The following is a 27,404-nucleotide window of genomic DNA, read 5'->3' as shown; positions in this document are numbered from 1 at the left end:
TATGTGTGTATACATATATATAGAGGCATGCTCACTTTCACAACTGCACACCTTTGTACACGTGTCATGGGCCTAAAATCTAAACGGTCCATGTGATGCGGCACCCATGAAACCCCCATGGACTAATTTTCACCCTAATGCAAGACTCTTGTGGGCCATAGCAAAGAAAGATGCAAATCAAAGGAAGAAACTAATTTCTTTTACCATGGCCCACCAAAGTTTTGGATCAATGTAAAAGTTGGGCCTTGGGGTTTTTATGGGGTGCTACATTGTGCTACATCATGTGTGTTAGTGCGTTGATTTATACACCCTATTTGTCAATCATGTGAGTTCTTATGTCATGTAGTCAATTGAGCCCGTGGAAGCTAAAGACCGAAGAGACAAGTGAAGGTGGAGCATTAAGGAGCAAAGAACATGTATATACAGTGCCTTAGTAACCCTAAACCTTGACCCAAAATAATGTAAACATCTGGATGATCTTAAACCTAATAGGTAAACCTTTTATTGATCATCCATTAAGGTATAGGAACCTAAATTGACCATCCTTAGATTTGCTTTAAAGGTCTCATGTTGTTGAGAAAACTGCACAATTTCAGCAACTTTTGGTCCCACCGAACCTACCTTCAGTCCCACCAAAAATGGCTAAAATAGGACAGGGATCTGAGGTAAAATTTCGGGCAATTCAACTGCAAACGAGTGCCAACTTTGGTCTCACCAAAGACCACTTTTGGTGAAAGTAAAGACCACCTTCGGTGCAATTGAAAGTGCCCAAATTTATCTAGCGGCTTTCCTGTCTAATTCGGTTCGACCAAACCTACATTTGGTGCGACCGAAGACTAGCCATTATAGATCTGTTGAAGCCTTTTTCTTATAAATCTACCAACCGGATCTTTATGGACAGGGTGAATTTTGGCATTTTAGAGACCTTGTTACATCCTAAGCTCTACCAAACCTCATAGACTCTATCCCAATGAAATCCATGCTCTCTTCTTAGTGATTCTTCACTCTAATGAGCATTCCAAGCTCCTCTATAAGAAGACCATGATCTCAAGTCCTCTTTAGAGTTTAGACATATTTTCTCTTGAAAAACCCATGTGTCTATCAACCTCTAGAGTGTCCATCAAGTAGAATCCCCTATGTTTTACAAGTTTTCATTAGTTGTAGAAAATTCTACCCAACCTCCCATCACTTTGGTCACCACATTAGAGCATCACATGCAAGATGTTTGATCTTGGAGCTGAAGCCTTAACAAAGCATTGACATCATGATCATAGGAGCAAAGGGGAGTTGATTGAAGCATGGGAGAGTATCAATCAAGCAACCCGAGAAGGTGTTACAAAAGGTGTTGAATCCAACAAGTAAGTTGTCACATGAAAGAGTCTGTATACACTACTTCCGTGTGTAGGATTGAGTGTAAGAGTTTGAATTGACAAACTCAACTAGGTTCTTATGTAGGACCTTGGCTCTTATATGGAGCCTAAATCAAAGTCCTTGTGTAGGCCATCAAACATGGGTGTGTACGTGTTTTTCTCAGCATGAGCTTCCAATGAGAGTGTACATCAATAGGTTCTTGTGTAGGACTGAGGTTCATGATGAGCCTATAAAAAATCACGTAAGGTCTCTTGCGAGAGCCAGTCCTTGTGTAAGATTGTAAATGTTAGAAGTGAACCTAGTTTAAAACATTCTATAGTGAAATCTAGTACACTCATGAGTTGAGTGCGTCCGCCGAGAGTGGAGTAGGGAATTCAAACCACTATAATGCATGTGTTTACGATTGTTATTTGAGCACTTGTTTAATTATGCTTATGTGGTGAATGTTTAATTATATGTATGCATGATTAGATAAATGTTGGGAGTTGATAATTAGCACATCCCTGACACACATGTACACTATCATGTTTATAAACTAGTTGCTTAATTACCACATATTTTGTAGTCTATCTGATTGGACCCTCTCATGGCTTGAAAGTTGTAGAGTTAGTTACCTTAATTTAATTTACATATTGGTTTAAGTAGGAAATTGTGTTTAAAAGATGATTTTTTTTTTGGTCCTAATCACCCCATATAAGATATAATCATTCGTTAGCTCTGCTAAGCTTCGACGCATAGCCTATGGGCCCTCCATGTGTAATTTCAATGTGGATCATTCAAATTTTGGGCTCACATATCATGTGATGAGTTCTCATGAAAATTGGTGAGAATTAGTGTGCAGCTAATAGTTGAGTTATACATACATACATACACATACATACATACATACATACATACATACATACATATATATATATATATGCACACACGCCCACCTAATGATTAACATTAATGACATGTCTTCACATGACCTAGGGTCATCATGATCCATGGTCAAAATGATCAAATCAACGATTAAGATTAACATAGTGGCTTTGCAGGGCACACAACATTAACAAGAGGTGAGAGAATTTCTCTCACACTTTTTTTCTTCTTAAATCAATATGATATCAGAGCTAGGTTTCTCTAAACCCAAATGCTCTCTCTCTCTCTCTCATACACATCAGAAACGTCTACAACATATATGTATAACGTAGCGCATAAAATAATCAAGCTCTAATACGCCCAACACATTGCATATGTAAAATCCACTCAGTCCATCGGGTGAGAAGTCTAATGTTTTCCATACATGTAAAAGATCAGCCCAATAGATAATTTATGTATTATAGTCTATACTACTTTTTGATGAGGCTAACATTGTACCTTCTCATCATCCATGTGAGACCTGCGTAAATAAGTTTGATAAAATATACAAACCATTGTGGCCACCACTACAAGAATATGGGCTTTTACCGGCAGTTTTGACCGCCGGTAAAAGCCCAAAAAAACGTCGGCAATACTTTTCCCGGCGCTAGACAAGCGCCGGTAAAGGGGCATGTCGGCAAATATTTTACCGGTGCTAACCAACTTTAACGGTGCTTGTTTGAGCAACGGTAATTGTATACACTCTTTCGGCACCCATTCTGACTTCACTGACACTTTTAGTGGCCGCTGGTATTTCCTGCAGAAGCGCTGGCAAAAATCTATCTACGTGTCGGTAAAAGTATTCCAAAGCACAGATTCTTAACACTTTTTATCGTGGAAAAGCGCCGATAAAAATCTATACGAGCGTTGGTAAAAGTCTTCCATAGGGTTGTATACATTTGAGAGGCCCAATTGTAGTGCAGGCCAATAAATTATTATTATTATTATTATATATAATTCAAATTGAAACCTGTATTATTTTTTTCATATTTGAAACATAAAAAATGTTGCAATACAATTAAAAATGAATATTAAACAAAAATTATATTACTTCACAATAAAAAAAATTATAATATTTACAACAATAAGCTGAAAATGGTCTTGATAAATTTAAAATACAAAAAACAAAAACAAAAACAAATCCTCCATATGGTCCACTCCTAAGCACGACTGACATCAAAGGCTGAAGAAGTGCTTGTAGGCCTAACTTTAGGTGCGATTGATCAAAATCCTACACATATAAGGAAAAAAAAAGTTAAAAAGTAGCATTCCACGAAGATAGAATAAATGAATTAAAAAATAAACCATTAATTGCAATGTTGAAACAATATAACAGAGCTATTAATGGCTAGATGGGCCATTCAATTTGATCAAGCAACCATCACAAATAAGTGAATGATAGTCAAAGTTTTTAGACAAAAGGATATGTTGCTTATATGCTAATATAAGGAATGCTAATTTTAGATGTCACATCATCAAGCAGAAGGCACAAACAAACCACATGTAGTAGCATGGAACATGTTTACAGGACCTTGGGCACTCATAGGGTAATCTAGACAGTTCATGTTCCTTGGCTTAAGGTTCGGCAAATCTATTTATCATGCAGGCCATACATGCATGACGAAAATGACTATTATAAAAATGATACCCAACAGTCTTTCAATGTTGTATGTCTCGCTCACCTGAGTGAGCTAGCTTGATTTTTAGCACATAACATGCACACTAGGAAGATCGATTGATAAGCGTCCTAGATCCCACACACATCCCATGTTGTTGGAACATGTGGTGTCTGCATTTAGAGGTTAAAGATGAGGAACCTGAAATTAGCCTTCTTTTATTTTTGAAATACCTTTGTCGGCATGATTACACCTTTGGGAGGGGTTCTGGAATGTGCTAGTGGGCTGAAGGATTAAGATAAGTAGTACTTTTGCATAATAAAATGCAGAATTTAAAGCAAGAACTTGAAAATACAGACACGAATGCTCAAGAGGTTGACTCGAAACTTACAACACTTGATTATTATTAATGTCTCCCAACCCCTTATGTGGGGAATGGATTACTCTTCTGTATATGTTCCTCTCAGATATCCAAAGATAGCCATTGATTCCATTATTGCAACAAGTGATAGACTATAAAACCAGCCTTTGCATGAATACATAGAGCAGAAATTATTCAAGGGCTAAATTGCATAAATCATGTTACACTGACCTGGTATCTGTGTCCATTTGAAAAGGATGCAATCCTTGCATTGGTGAATGGTACTGCAATTGGTATAGTAAGATAATTGATGGAACTAAAGGATGATTCTCATACACAAAAAGTGCATCTAGAGCATCATTCTATTTCTAGCCCACTCTTCTTCCTGGGAAATAAATTGCAAAGGGAGAGAGATATGAGGAGTGATAGCTTACACAAATTCATCTCAATCGCAGTCTCAAATGGTTGCGAAGATTCATTTGGGAGAGAGTTATACGTTGTACTCAATGCGCCTAACCTACACATAAACATAGATCTATGCCTAATTGAGAAGGTAATGTCATCAATTAGTTGTAAAAACAAATCAAATCATGACAGAATAAGGACATATGCAAATATACAAAAATAAATAAATGTCTAATATATGACAGTCATGGACAAATTTCATCACTACCTGCACACGTATCATGTCACGTCCCAAACCCGGAAATCGGATTGATAGGAATCCCGATCGTCGAGTCCGGTGCCGACAGCCTCCGTAGTACCCCATTCTCAACTCCCAGCACCCATATGCTAGGTTCCGATCCTAGGATCCTACAATGAGGATTTTCCAACGTACATTTATCTCGTAAGAAGCATAACCACAAGTTTACCCAAATCACAAAGGCAACATCATCATCACATATCCACTAAAATAATCATTTGAATACAACGCAAAAAGGGAAATACATATGTATCGAAATCAAAACTCCAGAAGATCGTCGCATGCTCCAGACCCAATGTTACTGCAACCTAACATCACCTGCACGCATTTATCGTGCATAAGCTTATAGAAAGCTTAGAGGGTGGTGTAAGTGTGTGCACAAGATAAGTGTCACACCCCAAACTTGGAAACTAGGCTCACAAAATTTCAGATTGCCGAATCCAGTGCCGACAACCTTCGTAGTACCCCATTCTCGGCTCCCATCATCCACACGCCAGATTCCGATCTTGGGATCTTACAAGGAGGATTTTTCAGTATGAATTTTTTTTTGTAATGGAGCATAACCACAAGTTTACCCAAATCACAAAGGCAACATCATCATCACATATCCACTAATATAAATATTTGAGTACAATACTAAAAAGGGAAAGACATATATCAAAATCAAAGCTCCAGAAGACCGCTGCACGCTCCAAGCTCAATGCTGTTGCAACCTATCATCACCTGCACGCATCTATCATGCATAAGCTTATAGAAAGCTTAGAGGGTGGTGTAAGTGTGTGTATGAGGAAAGTGCTAAGCACGCAATTATCAGAGAAAGCATAAATACTAACAAGTTCATAAATCACACGATATTAGAGTAAATAGAAGTATTGACAAGTTCATGAATCATACAATATCAGAGTAAATAGAAGTACTAACAAGTTCATGAATCATAAGATATCAGAGTAAGGAGAAATTACTAACAAGTCCATGAGTTGTACAATATCAGAGTAGCAATATAGATCAACTATGCAAATGAGGAGTCATAGAGAGCCAAATGTCAGATGCCGAGGGTACAATGCAATATGTAAATCCTGCTAAGCTTGTCTTGGTCATATAAGTATAGAAAACATAACAACCCAAAATGTCATATGCATGCGGATGCAATTTGCAATGCGAATGAAATGACCAAGTTGGAGTGTGAGGTCGGGATGATAGTACGTAGTATCACAGGCTATAGGGTCCATCACAAGAGACTTCTATCCAAACCAGTCCCATATCTAAATTTGGATAGTCAGACTCAATGTGGTAAACTCCTGGTCTCATGTTAGTCGTGTGCCCAACCAAATTCTTAGCCATGCAAAGGTACACATAACAAATAGTTACGCACCACCAGCCCGAGTGGATAGTGAATGCATGAGTGAATGAATATGCAATTCCTGCTCAATAAGTCCACATATCAATACGGTTCCTCTCTGAGATCATCACAGGGGTCTAGTACACTCCACACCACCCACTGCCCCATCAAGCGCACAACTGGGTAAGTGGAAGAGACCTCACTATCCGCCTGTCCAGTAGTCTGCCAATACCTACCCGGCTCGTCGATAGCGGACCCATTCCTCAAGCTGGTTAAACTCAGCCTAGCTATGCCTACTCCCTCGGGTGGGTAAGGCCACACCCCCTCCCAACCGACCACGACACAGTGGGAGACGTGGCCTCCTGGTATCCGGCATTTGGGCGCTCATATATATCCACTCGGTCTCGATGTTAGGGCATCCTCTGGAACCAAGAGGGTTTTAGGGTTTTCACCCAGGGCCATCTATGGGAGCCCGATGCTCGAACCAAACATTTTCGGTGTCCCATCTGGCCATCCACGATATGCCTGTGAAGGCTACGGCCCTGATGTCGCTAGGGCATACAGTAATCACAACACACAATGCAAGATGCATGAGTCATACAATCCAATCATGCATTAATCCTGCGTATACCGTGCATTCATGTGAGATAACCTCCGCCTATCAGGGAGTCTCATAACAACCTGCTCAATGACATATGCAATGGTCAACCACATCCCATAACAAATATACAGATGATGCATATGGGCATGTATCATGATGTTATGCTGTCACATACTCATAATCGGTATCAATAACCGGCATCGACAATCAACCTCGACAATGTGGACATTTAACCAACATTGCCCCCAAGGAATGGCCCATATAGAGCCTAACATATAGTGGACTCATGGCCTCCCACAAAGGCCAAATATATAACATCATGGGCCTCACTCAAGAGCTTAATACGCATCACGATAGGCCTCACTCATGGGCCACATATACATCAAGTGGGTCGCATCTCATAGGTCTACTATACATCGCAATAGGCCACTCACACGGGCCTAATATACATCAAGTTGAGCCTCATCATATGGGCCAGAAATATATCACAATAGGCCATGTCCCATAGGCCTCGAATACATCACAATAAGCCTCGACAATCAGAATCGGCCTCAACAATCGGCCTCGACAATCGGCACCGATAATCAGCATCGATAATCGGCCCTGACAATCAGCATATAAACAAGGCGGGGTCCATAATGGACAGCTGATCAACCATAATATAAAGATCGGCCCACGGCCGTAGTTATATCAAATCTGATGGCACGGAGCCATCCTTCTATGGCGAATGGGGCCCACTTATTTGGGTTAACCCACTAGAGGATTATGAAAATGGGCCTAACAAGGCCTAAGGGAAGGTCACAATGTTGACATCCAACCATCATTGCCCCCATTAACCAACATTGCTCCTAAGGAGTGGCCCACATAGGGCCAAACATATAGTGGGCCCATGGCCTCACACAAGGGTCTAATATACAATATCATGGGCCTCATACAAGGGCTACATACACGTCACTATGGGCCGCATCACATGGGCCTCGAATACATCACGACGGGCCTCGCTCATAGGCCTCATATCAACAGGTGGGCTGCATCAATGGGCCGCACTAATGGGCCTCATACACATCAAGTGGGTTACATTAATGGGTCGCACTAATGGGCCTCATACACATCAAGTGGGTTGCATCAATAGGCCACACTAATGGGCCTCATACACATCAAGTGGGTTGCATCAATAGGCCGCACTAATGGGCCTCATGCACATCAAGTGCGTTGCATCAATAGGCCGCACTAATGAGCCTCATACACATCAAGTGCGTTACATCAATGGGCCGCACTAATGGGCCTCAAGTATATCAAAGTGGGCCTCATCACATAAGCCTCACATGCATCACATTAGTCCTCACACAAGGCCATATGTAACATCATAATGATCCCCATATACGGGCCGCATGTACATTACAATGGACCAATCCCATGGGCCCCGAACACATCGTAATGGGCCACATCCCATGGGCCTTGAATACACCACATTAGGCTATGTCCCATGGGTCTTAAATATATCACAATGGGCCTCGTACCTGGGCCTCAAATAAATCACAATGGGCCACATCCCATGGGCCTCTCATACATAACATCAGGCCTTGCCATCTAGGCTGGAAATACATCACAATGGGCCACAACCCATGGGCCTTAATACACAATGGGTGGGCCCTACACATGGGCTTAATATACATCACAGGTGAGCCCTGCACATGGGCCTCATACACAACAAGTTGGGCCTATCAATGGGCCCTAGGGAGAGTGACAATGCGGACATTTAACCAACATTAATCTTAAATGTGGACATCAAACCAACATTGCTCCCAAGACATGGTCTGCAATAAAAATCATTATATAACCAAGGTGGAATCACATATTGCAAAGGGCCTTATATACCTCCCATGGGCCTTAGATACATCAAATGGGCCACATAACATGGGCCCCGTATATATCAAGGTAGGCCTCAACAACGGGCCACAAATACATCAAGATGGGCCTAATCACATGGGCCTCATATATATACCAAGGTGGGCCCCAACGGATGGCCCACAAGTACATCAATATATACATATATATATATATACATGAATCATCTCAAAAGATCAATTGGACCGCACTCCAAATGACAATGGTAACAATGATTTCCACCATTAAAATTCTCAAGGCCCACTGTATCATTTATTTTCTATCCAATCTGGCCATAAGGTCACACAAACCTGGATTAAGAGGAAACAAATTTTCTAATGATCCCAAAACTTCTGTGAAACAAAAAGGTTTCAATGGAAGACACTCAATCCCCGCTACTTTTTGCTATGTGATCCACTTGATCCTAGATTTGCCTCATTTTTAGTCTCAAGCTTGTAAGACAAGCTGGCCAAATGCTTGGACGGTTTGGGTGCAACACATGCATCATGGTGGGTCCCACCGTCCAGGTGTGGACGGTGTGGATAAAACACAAACAGTGGTGGGTTCCACCATCCACACACATACATCATTGTGGGTTCCACGTGGGGCCCACCATATTGTTTATCTGCAATCCAACTCGTTGATCAGGTCACACGGACCCTGGATGTAGAGGAAAATAAATTTTGTATTGACCCAAAACTTCTATGATACCCAAAAAGGGTTTCAATGGCAGCCGTTCAATCTCACTGTTCCCTGCGATGTGGGCCACCTGAACTCCAGGTATGGCTGATTTTTGGAGGGGGCCTAGAACTAGAAGGGGCCCACCAAAATACACGGTGTGATGTTCAACACACATCATGGTGGGGCCCACAGCTGGGACTGTGGGTCCCTGCCTGATAATCAGGAACTCACTTGTTTCTCCACTAGTATCCCTTACATTTGTCACTGCTCTCTTATATATATATATATATATATATATATATATATATATATATATATATATATATATATATATATATATATATTTGAAACTATGTAATTATGCAATTTTTCCCATGTGGGGCCCACAACGGGTGGATCCGGTCCACCCATTGAATTCTACAATTCGTAAAAAATCCATCAAGCCCAATATTGAGCATATTTCGGAGTACAAAAACATCAGAGTAGATTTCAACGATAAAGCCACTATCTTCTATGCTATGGCCCACCAAAAATTCGGATCAGCTTCATTTTTCGGCTCAATGCCTAAAATGATCTAAGGAATGGAATGGACAGCTGGGATTAAAGCCATACGTCAATGTGGGGCCTGTATGAGTGGCCCACCCAAAAAGTCAAAAAATAAACATACATGCATATATTTCTTTGTTTATTAGTACATCTCATTGTGCATTCACACTCCAGTGAACTGGGTTCACATGTTGTTCAAGGTGGGTCCCACATGGATGTGGCCCACTTGATTTGAATAAATCTGACATTTGTGTTTTTGCCATCGTCCCAAGGTAGGGCCCACATGGCTTGGACGGCCATAGGGTCCATTTGATAAACAGTTCGGACACCATGTACACTCATCACGTGGGCCACAAAATAAATAAAGGTAGGAGAGAGAGAGAGAGAGAGAGACGTGATGATGGAGGGACCCCCGGCACTATGGGCCCTCCATTCCATGCATTTAATCATACATCATGTTGGTCCCATTTCATATGGGCCCACCAATCAAAATCAATGGTGGAGATCCTTTCTCCACTGAAATAGAAGGTCTAGATGACCCCTTTTCAAACTAGAAAGTAAACATCATGATGGGGTCCATGGAGAATAGCCCCATCATGGAATGATAATGAGAATCAAGGTGGACCATCGGCCGCATCAAGGGTCTAAAGTGAGATCCATACCATCATTCGATAGGCCTCACTTGGCCCATCATCAAAACATGAAAATCTAGCCTATAGAAGCACCCACCATTTGTTCTTGATTCGATGGAACGCCAAGCTCCTTGTGCTTCTCTTTGATTGAAGATGATGAGGTTTGAATGGCTAGGATGATGGTTCTTGGGGTGGGAAGTGGGCCACACACACCCACTTTTCTCTCCTTAGAAATGTTGGATGTCCACACTCTTTTGCTTGGGATTTGTTGCTTGGAAAAATGGTGTAGAGAAAGAGAGAGAGAGAGGGTTGCAAGGAGAGGGAGTGAGATGGGTGATGGAGTGATGGATGTGAGGCGAGTGATGTACTTGACATGTATGGGTGTGTAAGAGAGAGGGTGAGAGAGTTGACTTAGTGGTTGCTTGACTTGGGAGAAAGAAAGAATTGATTGATTGAGTGATTGATTGATTGATGGGACATGTTGTAGAGATTCTCTTGGGATTGCAAACGGGCGTCATTTCTTCGAAATAAATGCTGGCCCACATCTCTTGACCAGGGTATTGGATCAGTGCGTAAGACGCGGCATTGGAACCACGGCAATGGTACGATCGCAATGGTATAAGCCTTGGATTAAGCCAACTCAGATCTACGGGATATGACTTAGGATCGGACGTAAACATCGATCATGCGTTGTGGATTGCCAGAATTCGACGGGAAGGATGGTGAAATTCTACGGAACAGTACGAACTAGGATACGAGCCTTATAATAAGTGTTAAGTACTCAATACAATGCCTTAATCATACAATATTGAAATTACTAGCAAGATCATGAATCATACAATATCAGAATAAGCAGAAATACTGTAAGTCTATAAATCATACAATATCAAAGTATGCAATATAAATCAGCTATGCAAATGAGGAGTCATAGAGAGCCAAATATCAGATGCCGAGGATACAATGCAATATATAAATCCTACTAAGTCCGTCTAGGTCATATAAGTGCAGAAACATAATAATTCCAAAATGCCATATGCGTGCAAATATAATGCAATATACGATGCGAATGAAATGACCAAGCTGGAGTGTGAAGTCGGGATGATAGCACGTAGTATCATAGGCTATAGGGTCCACCACAAGAGACTTCTATCCAAACCAGTCCCATACTTAAATTTGAATAGTCAGATTCAATGTAGTAAACTCCTTATCTCAAGTTAGTCACACGCCCCAACAGAAATCCTGGTCATTTTGAAGGTACACGTAACAAATAGTTGCATACCACCAGCCCGAGTGGATAGTGAATGAATGAATGAATGAGTATGCAACTCCTGCTCAATAAGTCCACATATCAGTACAGTTCATCTCTGGGATCATCACCAGGGTCTAGTACACTCTACATGCAAATCGCTGCCCACTGACGCACGACCATGCAAGTGGAAGAGACCTCACTATCTACCTGGCTAATAGTCAGCCAATATCTACCCGGCACGTTGATAGCGGACCCATTCACGAGCTGGTCAAACTCAGCCTAGCTATGCCCCCTTCTCTTAGGCAGGTAAGGCCACACCCCCTCCCAGCCGACCAAGACACAATGGGAGACGCGGCCTCCTGGTATTTGGCACTCGGCGCTTATGTATCCACTCAGTTTCGACGTTGGGGTGTCTCTTGGCCTCGGAGGTTTAGGAATTTTTACCCAAGGCCATCTATGGCAGCCGAATGCTAGTAATAGATTTCCAGTGTCTCATCTGGCCATCCACGACATGCTTGTGGAGGCTACGGCCCTAATGTCACTAGGGCGTACAGTAATCACAACACACAATGCAAGATGCATGAGTCATATAATCCAGTCATGTATCATTCCTGTGCATGTCGTGAGCTCATGTGAGATAACCTCCGCCTATCAGAGAGTCTCATAACAACCTGCCCAATGACATATGAATGGTTAACCACATATTATAATAAACATACAGATGAAGCGTATAGGTATGAATCATGATGCTATGCTGTCACATACCCATAATCGGTATTAATAACCGGCATTAACGATCGACCTCGACAATGTGGACATCTAACCAACATTGCCCCCAAGGGATGGCCCACATAGGGCCTAACATATAGTGGACCCATGGCCTCAAACAATGACCTAATATACAACACTATGGGCCTCACTCAAGAGTTTAATACATATCATGATGGGCCTCTCACATGGGCCTAATATATATCACAATGGACTCCATCGCCTGGCCCTCAAATGTATCACAATGGACCTCATCTCATCGACTTCATATTCATCACATTAAGCCTTAAACACGGGCTAAATACACATCACAATGGGCCTCAAACACGAGCCGCATATACATTACATTGGGCCTCAAACATGGGCCGCATATACATCACACAGGGCGAATACACATCACAATGGGCCTCAACTACGGGTTGCATATACATTATATAGTTCTCGACAAGCGGCCTCGGCAATCGAAATCGGCCTCAACAATCGAAATCTACCTCAACAATCAAAATCGACACTTGGAATCAGCATATACAATTGGCCTCGATAAATCGGAATTGGTCCGATACTCGGCCTCGACAGTCAGAATCGGCCTCGATACTCGGCCTCGACAATCGGAATCGGCCTATACAATCAGTCTTGACAAATTGGAACTGGCATTGATACTCAGCCTCGATAATTTAAATCAGCCTCGATACTCGGCCTTAACAATCGGAATCAGCCTATACAATCAGGCTCGACAAATCGAAATCGGCCTCAATACTAGGCCTCGACAATCGGAATAGGCCTATACAATCGGCCTCAAAAAATCGAAATCGACCTCGATAATCAGGATCGGCCTATACAATTGGCCTCAACAAATCGAAATCGGCCTCGATATTCGGCTTCGACAATTGGAATTGGCCTCAACCAATCGGAATCGGCCTCGATACTCGGCCTCGACATTTAGAATCGGCCTATACAATCGGCCTCGACAAATCGAAATCAGCCTTGATACTCGGCCTCAACAAATCGGAATCGGCCTATACAATCGGCCTCGACAAGTCAGAATAGGCCTCGATACTCGGCCTCGAGAAATAGGAATCGACCTCGACAATCGGAATCGACCTAACAAAGGACCTATGGGAAGGTCACAATGTGGACATTTAACCATCACTGCCCATCAATGCGAACATTCAACCAACATTTCTCCCAAGGAGTGGCCCACATAGGACCAAACGTATAGTGGGCCCATGGCCTCACACAAGGGCCTAATATACATCACCATGGGCCTCACTTAATATACATCACTTTAGCCATAAATATATCACATCAGGCCTCATCAATGGCCACAATTACATCACAACGGGCCCCATACAATCGCAATGGGCCACAGACAATCACAATGGGCCACATATAATCACAATGGGCCTTACAAGGGTCTCATACATCGAGTGGGCTGCATCACATGGGCATTGTACGTTACATTAGGCCTTATCAAATAGGCCAGAAATACCTCACAATGGACCTTACCAAATGGGTCATAATGGGCCTCATCAAATGGGCCGAAAATACATCATAATGGGCCCTACACATGGGTCTCATATGCATCAAATGGGGTACGTATCTAGGCCTTGAATATGTCAAATGGGCAACGCGTCATGGGCCTAATACATATCATAATGGGCCTTATCTCATGGGCCAGAAATACATCACAATGGGCCTCACTCATGGGCTACATATACATCATAATGGGCCAAATTAAATGGGTCAAATCAAATGGGCCAAGTCAAATGGGCCGAGTTGAATGGGCCCAAACCAACCACACTATTCATTTATAGCTAGAGATCATTTTAGAACATCATCACAAATAAATCATATCCCAAGGATCACCTGGACCATACCACAAATGGCAGTGGAGGTAATGTTTTTCGTTGTTTAAACCACACAGGGCCACCACAAGATTTATTTTCCACCCAATTTGTTCATAAGGTCACAAGACCTGGCTAAAGAGGAAAAATAAATATCATTTGATCCAAAACTTTTGGGATTATTAAAGGATTTCAATGGTAGACATTCATTCTCCACTGATTTCTGTAGTGTGGTCCACCCGACCATCAGATCTACTTCATTTTTAGTCTTAAGCCTTGAGGCGAGATGGCCAAAAGGATGGATGGTAGCCAAATGGATGAATGGCTGGATGTAGCACATCCATCAAGATGAGGCCACTGACCGTCCAACAGATAGACGGCCAGGCACAACCAAGAGGATGGACGGCTGGATGAGATCCACCATCAGCAGGAAAACCCACCATCCAGACCTCTAAACGGTGAGGTTCTCACCTCACGTCAGCGACAGCTGATGTCATTACAGCTGATAGATAGGTGCTGAGGTAAGGTGTGTCCCACGTGGGAGTGGCCCACCACATCTTTTATTAATATTAAATATTATATTATATAATAATATATCATACATATTTATATCTATATACGTGTACATGTGTAGGAGAGTGGGAGCGTCAATGCCCAGCGTCCAGAGACACTGGATGGATGGTCAGATGGTAGGCTCCACATGAATGGACGACATGGATGTACATCCATCATGGTAGGCCCCACACGCTGCTGTGGTAGGGTCCACGTCCATTTAATGGATGGCTAGGACATTCAAATACATCTTGTAAGACCTGTATCCCAACCTGTATTGTTCCATCGACTCTCGCGATCTTTCTCGTCAAATTTCGGCAACCTGCGACCTATGATCGACGTTTGCGCATAACCCTAAGTCATATCCTGTAGATTTGAGTTGGCTTAATCCGAGACTTGTACCATTGCGACCACACCGTCGCCGCAATTCCAACGTCGTGTCTTGCATACCGATCCGATACCCTGGCAGGGAGATGTGGGTCGGCATTTATTTCGAAGAAAACGCCGCGCGTTTGTAATCCCAAGAGAATCTCTACATCATGTCCCATCAATCAATCAATCACCTCATGTCAAGTATAAGAACAACCCATGCTTTCTTTCTCCACAAGTCAAGCAAACCCCAAAAGTCAACAAGTCTCTCACCTCACCCATCACTCACTTCACATCCATCACTCACCTCACATCCATCACCCATCACTCTCTCTCCCTTACAATCCCTTCTCTCTCTCTCTCTCTCTTTCTCAACACAAAATTCCAAGCAACCAAAGGGAGTACATGTCCATGCATTTCTAAGGAGAGAAAGAGTTGTGTGTGGCCCACTTCCTCTCCCAAAAACTTTCATCCTAGCCATTCATTTCTCATCTTCCACCATCAAAGTGAAGCACAAGGAGATCGGCTTTCCAACGGACCAAGAAGATCAAACGGTGGGTGCTTTATAGGCTAGATTTTTCATGTTTTGATGATGGGCCAAGTGAGGCCTACCAATTGATGGTATGGATCTCACTTTAGACCCTAGGTGTGCCGATGACCCACCTTGATTCTCATGATCATTCCATGATAGGGCCATTCTCCATGGACCCAATCATGATGTTTACTTTCTAGTTTTGATAGGGTCATTTAGGTCTTCCATTTTGGTGGAGAAGTAATCTCCACCGTTGATTCTTGATTTAGTGGGCCCACATGTAATGGGACCCACTTGATGTATGTTGTTAATCATGCAAGGGAGGGCCCATAGTGTCGGGGTCCCTCCATCACACGTGTCCCTCTTTTCTCTCTCTCTCTCTTTTTCTTTTTATGAGATGATGTAGTTGTGTGGCCCACCCGGATGGACCCCACCATGAAGCATGTATATGATCCAAGCCATTTGTAGGTGGGGCCCACTTTTTATGTGTTGTATCCACATCATACATAATTTGGTGGCCCACCTAAGTAGGGTCCACCTTCCATGCTTGGAATGCCTAAACCGTCCAGCGTCCCTGAACGTTGGATATTAAGTGAAAATACAAATATTAGCTTGGTTCAAAGCTCCTTGGGTGGACCACTTATGTAGGCCCCACCTTGATGTATGGACTTAATCCACGCCGTCCATTCCTTTCCACACTTCATTTTAGGCATTGAACCGAATAATGAGGTTGATCCGAGTATCTGGTGGGCCATAGCATTGAAAACAGTGTCATTACCATTGAAATCTACCCTGATATTTCTATACTTCGAAACACATTGAATATCGGACTCATTTAGTTGGTCTCAAGCCATAGAATTTAATGGCCAGGGTGGATTCTTCTGATGTGGGCCCCATGCATGAAAAACTACGAGATTTTGCAATTTCAAAAAAAACAAACAATGCAGCAGACGCTGCTGCTGCTAGAGGCGCGTAAGCAGCGCCTGCGTCATTTGGGCGGACGGACAGCAGGACCCACAGGCCAGCTGTGGGCCCCACCATGATGTGTGTTTTGTATATCCACACCGTCCATTTCGTAGGCCCTTAGGGCAGTGAGTTGCCCTCCAAAAATCAGCCACATCCAAAGCTCAGGTGGCCCACGTCATAGGAAACAGTGGGGTTCAACCGTTTGTCTTGAAACCCATTTTTGGGTTCACAGAAGTTTTGGATCATATGAAATTTGTTTTTCCTTTCCATCCAGGTCCGTGTGACCTTACCAATGGGTTGGATTGCAAATAAACATTATGGTGGGCCCCACGTGGGACCACACCTTGGTGTTTGTGGTTGGTCCACATCGTCCAGATAGCTGGACGGTGGGCTGCACCATGAAGTATGTGTCTCATCTGCGCCTGCCCCCTGTATCCGTGCAACACTGGCCCCACCATTGATGTATGCGTTTTATCCGCACCGTCCACACCACTGGACGGTGGGACCCCCATAATGTATGTGTTCTCTCCACACCGTCCATTCTTATGGGACCCACCATGATGCATGTGTTGCATCCAAACCGCCCAACCTTTTGGCAAGGTAATTTTAAGGCTTGAGTTCAAAAATGAGACAAATCCAGTATCAAGTGGACCACTGTTATTTGGAGTGCGGTCCAGTTGGTCTGTTGATATGATTCGTTTATACACACACACACACACACACACACACACACACACACACACACACACACACACACACACACATATGGACGTACTCGTGGCCGCCCATTGAGGCCCATTTGATATGCATATGGCCCATGTGATTAGGCCCATTTTGATGTATTCTAAGGCCCATGGGTTATGGCCCATTGCAATGTAAATAAGGCCCATTGGTGCAGCCCATTGATGTGGCCCACTTGATGAGATAAGGCCCATGTGATATGGCCCACCTTGATGTATTTGTGGCCTGTTGTTGAGGTCCACCTTGATATTTATAAGGCCCATTTGAGGAGGCCCACCTTAATGTATTAATGGCCTGTTGTTGAGGCCCACCTTGATATTTATAAGGCCCATTTAAGGAGACCCACCTTGATGTATTTGTGGCCCGATATTGAGGCCCACCTTGGTATATACATAAGCCCCATTTGAGGAGGCCCACCTTGATGTATTGGTGGCCTGTTGTTGAGGCCCACCTTGATATTTATGAGGCCTATTTGATGTATTGGAGGCCCATGGGTCGAGGCCCAATGGGATGTACATGAGGCCCATTGAATGTGATTCCACCATGGTTTGTGTAATGATATTTATGGCAGGCCATACCTTGGGAGCAATGTTGGTTTGACGTCCACATTATAAGAATAATGTTGGTTAAATGTCCGCATTATAACTCTCCCTAGGGCCCACTGATAAGTCCCTACTTGTTGTGTGTAGGCCATCAAGGCCCATCTTCGTTGTGAGAATAGTTCATCACCATATAAAATGCTTAGTATAACTCCATGATTCATGCCCATATGCATCATATGTATGCCTGATATGAGGAATGTTTGATCATAGCATACGCCATTGGGCAGACTATTTACGGGACTCCCTATGAGACGGAGTGCCCACATTATCACACCGTATGCGCAGGATCGCTGCATAACTAGATAGTGTGACTCATGCATCTCGCATATATGTGACTTGATCATTGTATGCCCTAGCGACATCAAGGTTATGGCCTCCACAGACACATTGTGGATGGCTAGATGGGACACCGGAAATGCTTAGTTCTAGCACTGTGGGCACGTAGGATGTCCTTAGGTGAAAATCTCAGAACCTCCTTGGTACCAAGAGGTGCTCCAATGTCTACATCGAGTGGAATATGAGCGCCGGTGCCTATACCATGAAGTCGTATCTCCCACTGTGTCGTGGTCGGTTGGAAGGGGGTGTGGCCTTATCCGCCCGAGTGAGGGGGCTATAAGCTAGGCTGAGTATAACCAGCTCGTAAATGGGTCCGCTATCGACGATCCGAGTAGGTATTGACAGACTGCTGGCTAGGTGGATAGTGAGGTCTCTTCCACTCACTGGGCTGTACAGCTAGGGAGGAGGCAGTCGGTGTGGAGTGTAATAGACCCCGGTGATTTTTTCAGAGAGCAACCATACTGATATGTAGACTCATTGAGCAGGAATTGCATATCCATTCATTCATTCATTCACTATCCGCTCGGGCTAGTGGTGCGTAACTATTTGTTACGTGTACCATCACATGGCCAGGATTTCGGTTGGGCGCGCGACTAACCTGAAATCGGGAGTTTATCACATTGAGTCTAACTATCCAAATTTAGGTATGGGACTGGTTTGGATAGAAGTCCCCTGTGGTGGACCCCATAGCCTGTGATACTACGTAATATCATCCCAACTTCACATTCTAGCATGGTCATTGCATTCGCACTGCATATTACATTGTATCTGCAGTACTTAGCATTTTGGATTACTATGTTTTTACACTTATATGGCTTAGACGGACTTAGCAAGATTTGCATATTGCATCGCATCATCGGCATCGGATATTTGGCTTCTACATTTGCATAACCGATCCGCATTGCATATTCTGTTATTGTATGATTCATGGACCTACCAGTATATTTATGCTTACTCTGATATCGTATGATTCATGATCTTATCAGTATTTCCGCTTATTCCGATGATGTATGATTTATGGGCTTTATGGTATACTTGGAGCTTGCCTTGTGCACACACTTACACCACTCTCTAAGCTTTCTATAAGCTTATACCCGATAGATGCGTGCAGGTGGCGTTAGGTTGCAGCAGCGTTGAGCTTGGAGCGTGCAGCTATCCTCTAGAGCTTTGATTTCGATACATGTATTTCCCTTTCAACATTGTATCCAAATGATTATATTAGTGGATATGTGATGATGATGTTGCCTTTATGATTTGGGTATACTTGTGGTTATGCTCCATAAAATTAAAAAAAATAAAATAAAATAAAATAAATCATACTGAAAATCCTCCTTATAGGATCCCAGGATCGGAATCTGGCGCATGCACGCTGGGAACCGAGAATGGGGTACTACGGAGGCTGTCGGCACCAGATTCGTCAAACATGTGACATGCTAATATCTCAAATTCTATACAAGCATGCTTCATGTAAGAAATAAGTGGCCTGTAAAATCCCAAATCCAGTGAAGTAAAAAAAAAAAAATCCATTAGTGATTAAAAGAGAGAGGATAAAAACCACCTAACCAGTCTCTTCGGTTCAGGCAGCTATAGAGTTGAAATGTGAATAAGGTTTTAGAAGATTTAGAGAAATCAACTAAAATCTCTAGGGTTTTGGGAGATTTGGAGAAATCGACTGAAATTGCTAGCATTTTGGGAGATGCATGAGAGAGAGAGAGAGAGAGAGAGAGAGAGAGAGAGTATCGATCAAGTGCAGCGGACATAGCAAATGCGTTCGGGTGCAGTGGCATCGAGCGATGTTTTCAGGGGTAGCGATCACAGATCACCAGATCTGAAGGTGTTGTTTCTTTTCAAAAAAAAAAAAACTGGAGAAGAGAGAGAGAGAGGGGGGGGGGGGGGATGGGATCGGGGAGGAGGAAGGGAGGGAGGGAGAGAGAGTCAGAAGGATAGGGCGCCGAGAGAGGGACGAGATTGAGGAGGATGTAGAATGCGATAGATTAGGGATTTGGGGGTTATAAATAATTGACTTTCGCCAGCGCTATTTCTTGGGCGCCAGTAAAATTGCATTTAAAATGCGTTGGCAATGCCCGATATTGTTGTAGTGCACCTACAACGATATCTCAATTACTTCCTATGCTGTGGATCACCTCAATTGTCCATCTAGCTTATTTTTCGACTCATGACCTAATAATAAGGAGCTGCTGGATGGAGTGGATGCCACAAAGGCAAGGGCCTACTTAACTTTGGTGTCAATGGCTTATTTAGGAGCTTTTATTTAGAATAATTGGAATCCAAATCAAAATTATCATCAAATTGATGTGAATTGGAATCCTTAGATATATTTAGTAACTCTTAATCAGAATGCATTAAAATCTAAAATTATATTTGAATGTCTGTAATTGGAATGCATTTGAATTTTTAGTATATTTGTATGAACATGAATTTGATTAATAAATTAGCTTTAATTTTCTAAATTAATGTACATATATGATATTTAACAAAATGATTGTAATAAGTTTATTGAAATATATACTTTGTCAAAACTAAGAAATTTTGAGAATTGATAAGGCCACAAATGTAAGGATTACGAGAGAACAGCTCACCAACATTTTTAACCATTCATTGAAATGGCCAGCATTTGGACAGTTTGAATCGTTATATTAATATAATTTTAGTGATGTAGTCAATAATTAGATTGTTTCAAGTATCATTGGAGTATCATGAATATGATAGATTAGTGATCTAATAATACATTTGTTAATGGTGGGACTCTCGTGCATTTAAAAAGGGAGTTTTAAGAAAAACATTTCACACTAATTATATTTATATATACTGAAATCACAATAAAATAAAGAGATTTCAAAATACAAAAAAAAAAAATTAAAAAAAATAACAATAATAACTTTTTATTTACTGTACTTTCCATTTACCTTCAATTACATGGCATGCATTTGAACCCAATTACCTCCAAACGCACCCAGATAAAGGGTGCCAAACGATTCTGCTAAACATGTGTTGTAGAGGAATGCATTAAAAGACAAGACGAACAGAAGATCGTAGATGAGATCTGGGTTTTTAATGCTGGATCAAGTGGGGCACGCACCATTTATCTGTTCTCCGTATTGAAAGGTTAGCCAGTGCGAATCTTATAATTATCTTCTTCTCGCATTGAAAGTTGGATATGACTGAATCCAACGCGGATTGCGTGGTGAACCCAATACCTCGAGGCCACATAGTGAAAGGACTGTATGGGCCCCACCGTGATATATGTATGTTATCCACAACGTTCATCTGTTTTTCCAGCTCATTTTAAATTATCAAGACAAAATTGAAGCATATCCAATACTCAAGCGGATCACACCACTGGAAAGAGTGGGGATAATGATGTCCACCGTTGAAACCTTCCTAAAGCCCACAGCTATGTTTATTTTCATCCAACCAGTTCAAAAGGTCACACAGACTATGATGAAGGGAAAACAAAGATATCATCAGCTTAATCCAAAACTCCTGTAGTGTGGTCCACTTGAGCTTTGAATATGTTTTAATTTTGAGCTCACGCTCTAAACTGAGCTGGAAAAACGGATGGACAGTGTGGATAAAACATATGTATCAAAGGTGAGTCCCACGGAGTCCTTACACAACGCAGCTACGTGGTGATGGGTTCACCACGCAATCCGACTCGGGTGAGTCGTACTGCCAGAAGAGATAACAGTGGGACCTTCATCTCATCGCTGCACATCTTATCGGGCGCCATTTCAATGGATCCTATGCGGAGCCACCTTGATATATGTTCTTAAATCCACGCTGTCCATCCATCTTGACAGCTCATTTTAGGCATGATTTGAAGCAGACCCAAATCTTAGGTGGACCACAGCACAGGAAATAATGATGATTGAATCTCCACAAATAAAAACTCCTTGGAGGTCACCTAATGCATAAAAGCTACCTGTGGGCCACCAAAGTTTTGGATCAAGCTGGTATTCGTTTGGTCCATTGTAAGGTTTCAAGGATAACATTCAATTTTTAAGATCACGTCATGAAATTCTAATCCAACAAAGCTAAATTTCATTTTCTATCTTTATTTCCGACATACTCGTTGAGAGCATAAACACAAAAGCTTGGCTTGTTGTATCCTAAAAGTTTTTTGTCTGCAACATGTCAACAGTTTCAATTATTTTTAAAATGGGTGAATAACACTTTAAGGAAAATGTATTTACATGTTCTTCAATCTGTGCTTAATGTTATACTTTTTAATTTCATATTTCCTTCAATTTTACAATTGTTGATGACAAAATCTGGATGACTCCCCACTCCGACTCGCGAACTCCGAATCGTTTTAGCCCCTTGGACCTGCACACTTGCAATGAGCAAAGGAAACCCTGGTCTAAGTAGGGGACCCTCCGATGCCTAAGTTAGGTCAAGGGAATCTGGGTCTAAGCTGAAGAGTAGAGGGAGAGTGTAAAACATTACGTACCTGTAGCAATGGGGTTTCCCTTATATTTATACCTGACCATCGGACGGACTGGGTCCATTAATCTCGGCGTGATTCGCTCAATCAGTGAGATTTTCGGATCGTGGAGATATTGTCCGCAATACAGGGATTGTGTAGCATATCGTGCATATCTGTGGACGAAACAATCGGTCGTGTCCGCTTTAGGTAGTTTCTCAATTCAACACATGAAGCGTCCCCATCCTGCCCTACCCAGGCTTCGGCTCGGGATCCTTAGCCAAAGAAGCCCCGACTCCAAGCCTCGAATTTAGGTTATCATGCACATGAGCTTTAGCCATTGAGTTGTTAAACAGGGATCCCGTTCCGAGTCCGAGTCGAGCCTAGGCTGGGGTTCACGACCTGGCTTTCCTTATCTGTTGAGTATTTCAGAGATCTCCCCTCCGAGTTTTGAAGCAGATAGCGGACCTGTCATGCTGAGTTGAGTATTCCTGTCAGATAATAATGGGACATTCTGAAGTCTCTGGTCTGAGCTTCATGCTAACTATTTTGGTCTTAGATTGCTCCGATCTGGCCGCCAGACTCCGAGCGAGAGCTCAACTGTGACCTAGCTGGGAATCTTCCTTAAACAATATTTATCGTTTCAGATTGGCTCTCATGTGCCCGATCAGATTATGGGGATGTCGGTCCTCAATATTTATAGGAGCTCGGATCTTCCCATAACAACAATAATTATAAATTTGTAATATGATAATATCAAATTCTCAACCGGTTACACTTTCAGTTCAATGTGAGCATTTTTTTTCCCTCTCTTCTTAATAATCTATGAGCCACAAATCCCTTTGAGGTTATCTTTGTGGTGCAATCCATCCACGGTGGGGTAGGGTGCAACAGACCAATGGCGTGGATTAACCAAGTATGGGCCCACCTGCCATAATTGAAAACAAGGTAGACCGTGCGAGCACAAGTTGAAGGGTAAAAACAAAATGCAGGACCAGTTCATCAGATTCTATGAGAAAAAAGAATCCACTAATAGAATGTTTGGCAGGCATATTTTGGCGGACGCGAGTTGCCTGCCCCACACCACCCCGTCACTGTGGTCGGAAGCTACGTGGGTCCCATAAAAATTTCCGTGACGAATCCACTCTGTCCATCAGTTTCTGAAGACCATGATAGTAAACGAGTCAATCAGTCAGATCCGAAACTCATGTATGCCATACTACACTAAAGAGTGAGGATTGGGCGCTCACCGTTGGAAGCTTTGTAGAGACCATGGAAGTTTTGTATCAATATGGTATTTCTTCCCACTGTTTATCTGAGTGGTAACAAACTTAAGAACGGTTTGGATATCATATGAACATCATGTTCTGCTCCAGGAAGGTTTCAACGGTAGAAGTTTCCATTCTCACTATTTCCTGTGGTGTGGCCCACCTGAGCTTGGATTTGTCTGAAATTAGTTTTTTTCCTCCTATTGTGGCCTTTAGAAACTTGTGGACGGAATGGATTTTACACAGGCATCTCTTTTGGGACCCAAATAGCTTACCACCCCAGGAACTTCATGTTGCCAGGGGTACATGCATTTCGCGTCCTATTCTGGCATGAGTCGTAGCCGTAGTGGAGCCCACTGATGGATTGTTTGGATGATCGTGCATGCGGCAACGTTTTATGCCGTGAGAAATACAGAATGTTTTTTTCTGACCCTCGCCGCTCACATGTGACGTAGATACAAACCGCTCATCAGGTGTCCCCCACAGTTTAAATGCCCTGGTTAAAAATATGGCAGGTGTGCCTCATTTTGTGGGCCGAACATACAAGTAAAACATGGACCGTTTGTCAATTTCTCTGAACGGTCCATTCCTCTTGTACACATATAGATAGCAGTTCAACATATCCACGTGATTCTTGGGACATAGCTTCTAAAGGTGGGTCCCACTTTCTGTATATCACACACGTCTGCCAATTTGGCACATGTGCTTCGGACAAATACACTCGCAGGACGGCGGGAGTGAAGAGCTGCAAGTACTGAACCGCGCCATACATACGCAGCCAAATGTATAACAATAACCAGCTCAAGTGGGAGAGCTGGTTACCTTCCGTTGTTGACCTTTTCGATATATATATATATTTAAACTTTTTCTTTAAGGGTGAGGTTACCAACAGGGCGCAGGTTAGCCTCCGTCTGCTGTCGAATGGAAATGGAGAGTCTTAATGAACCTCCTTTGCAGGTATACCCTTGGACAATCGACAACCTCTATTTAATTCTCGCTCTACCATTTAAGCCCATGCTCATCACGTTAATGGTTTGTGGGCCCCACCTGATCGGACAACCTCTAGAGCTAACTACCAGTTTGTCTTCTGCAGTACCTCCACGTGACACGAGCGTGAAAGAGGTTCAAGAATCAGTTTTCTTTTTATAAGGGCTAAAAACGAATCACTTATTTTAACTTTTTGACTCCATATTGTAGGGTGGATCTGGAAAGATATGAAAGATCTCCCTCCAAGCCGTACATACGACTTTCATCGAATACGGCTTTCGTTCGCTTGCAAATAGGACTTTTCATAGTCTACATGCCTCTTGCTAGATGCTAGATTTTACCAATCGTGTAATTGAATTTTTGCAAGTAACTATGGTTTAAAATATTCTAACCATGGTTATTAAGTAACTTAATATTATTAATAGTATTTTCTCACAACATGATATTTAGGGCCTGTTTGGTTTTTAAATTACAATGATAAATAACTTTATTTGCCACAATGGTTATTTACTTTTATAAGTTTGCTTGCGTGATATCGCTTACAGTTATCTGCAATGATGATTTTGATATAATGTTTGTTTCACTGTAAAAATGATAGATTTATGATATGAAAAAGTAATAATTATAAATTACATTACCTACTTCTTTTAGAAGTATTTTTAACTTTTGGTTAATGAGCTGTAATTTCTGTTTAAATAAATACATGGAGATGAAAATGATGGCTCATTTACCTTGCATTTCATAAAATTTTGAAAAACCAAACAAGCCTTTTAAGGACTTTTTGCAAGTAATCATGGTTAAAAGTCTTCTAACCATAGTTATTAAGTAACTTAATATTATTAATAGTCTCTTCTCATAACTGATATTTAAGGAATTGTGAATGGATGGAGTTCAGGTGGTGCTGCTAGAACTTGAGTATTTTCTTTTTTTAATGATATTATAAGTTCTTCCATTATTCATGTTCGTGAGTATTGTTTGCATGAGTCGTATAATTATCATGCATTGAAGTGGTTCCTTAAAGCAGGCCATTAAAGGTCCATTTGGATACCGCCATATAAGTTACTTTTTCTACTTGCAGAAATAGATAAGCAACTTATTTGAGATAAGTTTGGTTTACTTATTAATTATAAGTAACTTTTTTACTTTGAAATATTTAATCACTTCAACTTAATAAGTAAAAACTAAGATAGCTACTTGAGGCATTAGTAGCTTAAGTAACTGATGTAGAGGTCTTGGACACTTTCATGTCCAAGATGGATCAGAGAAGACCCGTTCAGAGGCAAAAGTCATCAAGACCGTCAGAACCTTAAAACAAACATATCTTGCAAATCGGAATGAGTTACTCGACGTACCATATATGATTTTGGGGTATGACGAACTACTTTAGCCAACCCACCTAGTTTTGTGAGATTCCATCATATCGACTGCCGAATTCCATGTTTAATTCCGTTTTTACTATAAATAGTAAGTTTTAGTTTGATTATATAACTCTTCATGCATTGGGCTTTAGGAGTTGCGCCCAACATGAAAACTGTTTAGAAAAAATTAGGAGAATAACGTGGTTAAGCCACATAGGACACATACTATAAATAGAAATTTTTCTATTTATAGTAAGTTACGAATTTTAGGGAGTTTTTGTTATAGTTTAATTCTTAAACTTCTTCCTAGTCATCCATATTTAAAGGGTTATAGACTCATTTATTTCATCAATCAATCAATTTACAAATTTTCATGAATACTATTTCTATTTTCTTGCTTTTTCCTTGTGGATTCGAGAAGTCTCTATGAGGAGTTCAAAGAAGCTTCATTGATTCGAAGTAGTTATCCTTGAGAAAGACGGTGATTGACCTCATCATGTTCATCCCTGCGTCAGTAACTTACAATCCAAATGCCTCTAAAGTGATAGTAAGGCAATGTTTAAGAAGTTTTCAGGTGAAAAATGTGAAATTAAGAGTTTTGTAGTGATTTTATACATGTATATGGTAATTTTGGTACATATGCATGGCAATTTAGTGTGAATTAATTTTTTTACGCGATCGTGCTTGATATGATTTATATACTTGAAGAACATAGATGCAGCAGCAGGTGGGTGCTATGAAAGAGATA

General features: G+C 41.8%; 1 long non-coding RNA gene across 2 annotated transcripts; it reads right to left on the bottom strand.

The window, feature by feature from the left end:
* Positions 1–3,237: 3,237 nt before the first annotated feature.
* On the bottom strand, positions 3,238–4,932 carry LOC131222260 (uncharacterized). 2 transcript variants are annotated; one of them, XR_009159957.1, is made up of 2 exons: positions 4,271–4,932; positions 3,238–3,505 (listed from the first exon to the last, which is right to left on the bottom strand). It is a non-coding gene; the product is annotated as an uncharacterized LOC131222260 (long non-coding RNA). The 2 variants fall into 2 exon arrangements; XR_009159956.1 differs by having other exon boundaries at positions 4,282–4,932.
* Between the last annotated feature and the right edge of the window lie 22,472 nt (positions 4,933–27,404).

This window comes from Magnolia sinica, chromosome 13, assembly GCF_029962835.1.
Source record: "Magnolia sinica isolate HGM2019 chromosome 13, MsV1, whole genome shotgun sequence".
In the NCBI taxonomy this organism is placed as follows: domain Eukaryota; kingdom Viridiplantae; phylum Streptophyta; class Magnoliopsida; order Magnoliales; family Magnoliaceae; genus Magnolia; species Magnolia sinica.
The sequence above is the reverse complement of the archived record's forward strand: the minus strand, read 5'-3'. Positions and strand labels throughout refer to the sequence as shown.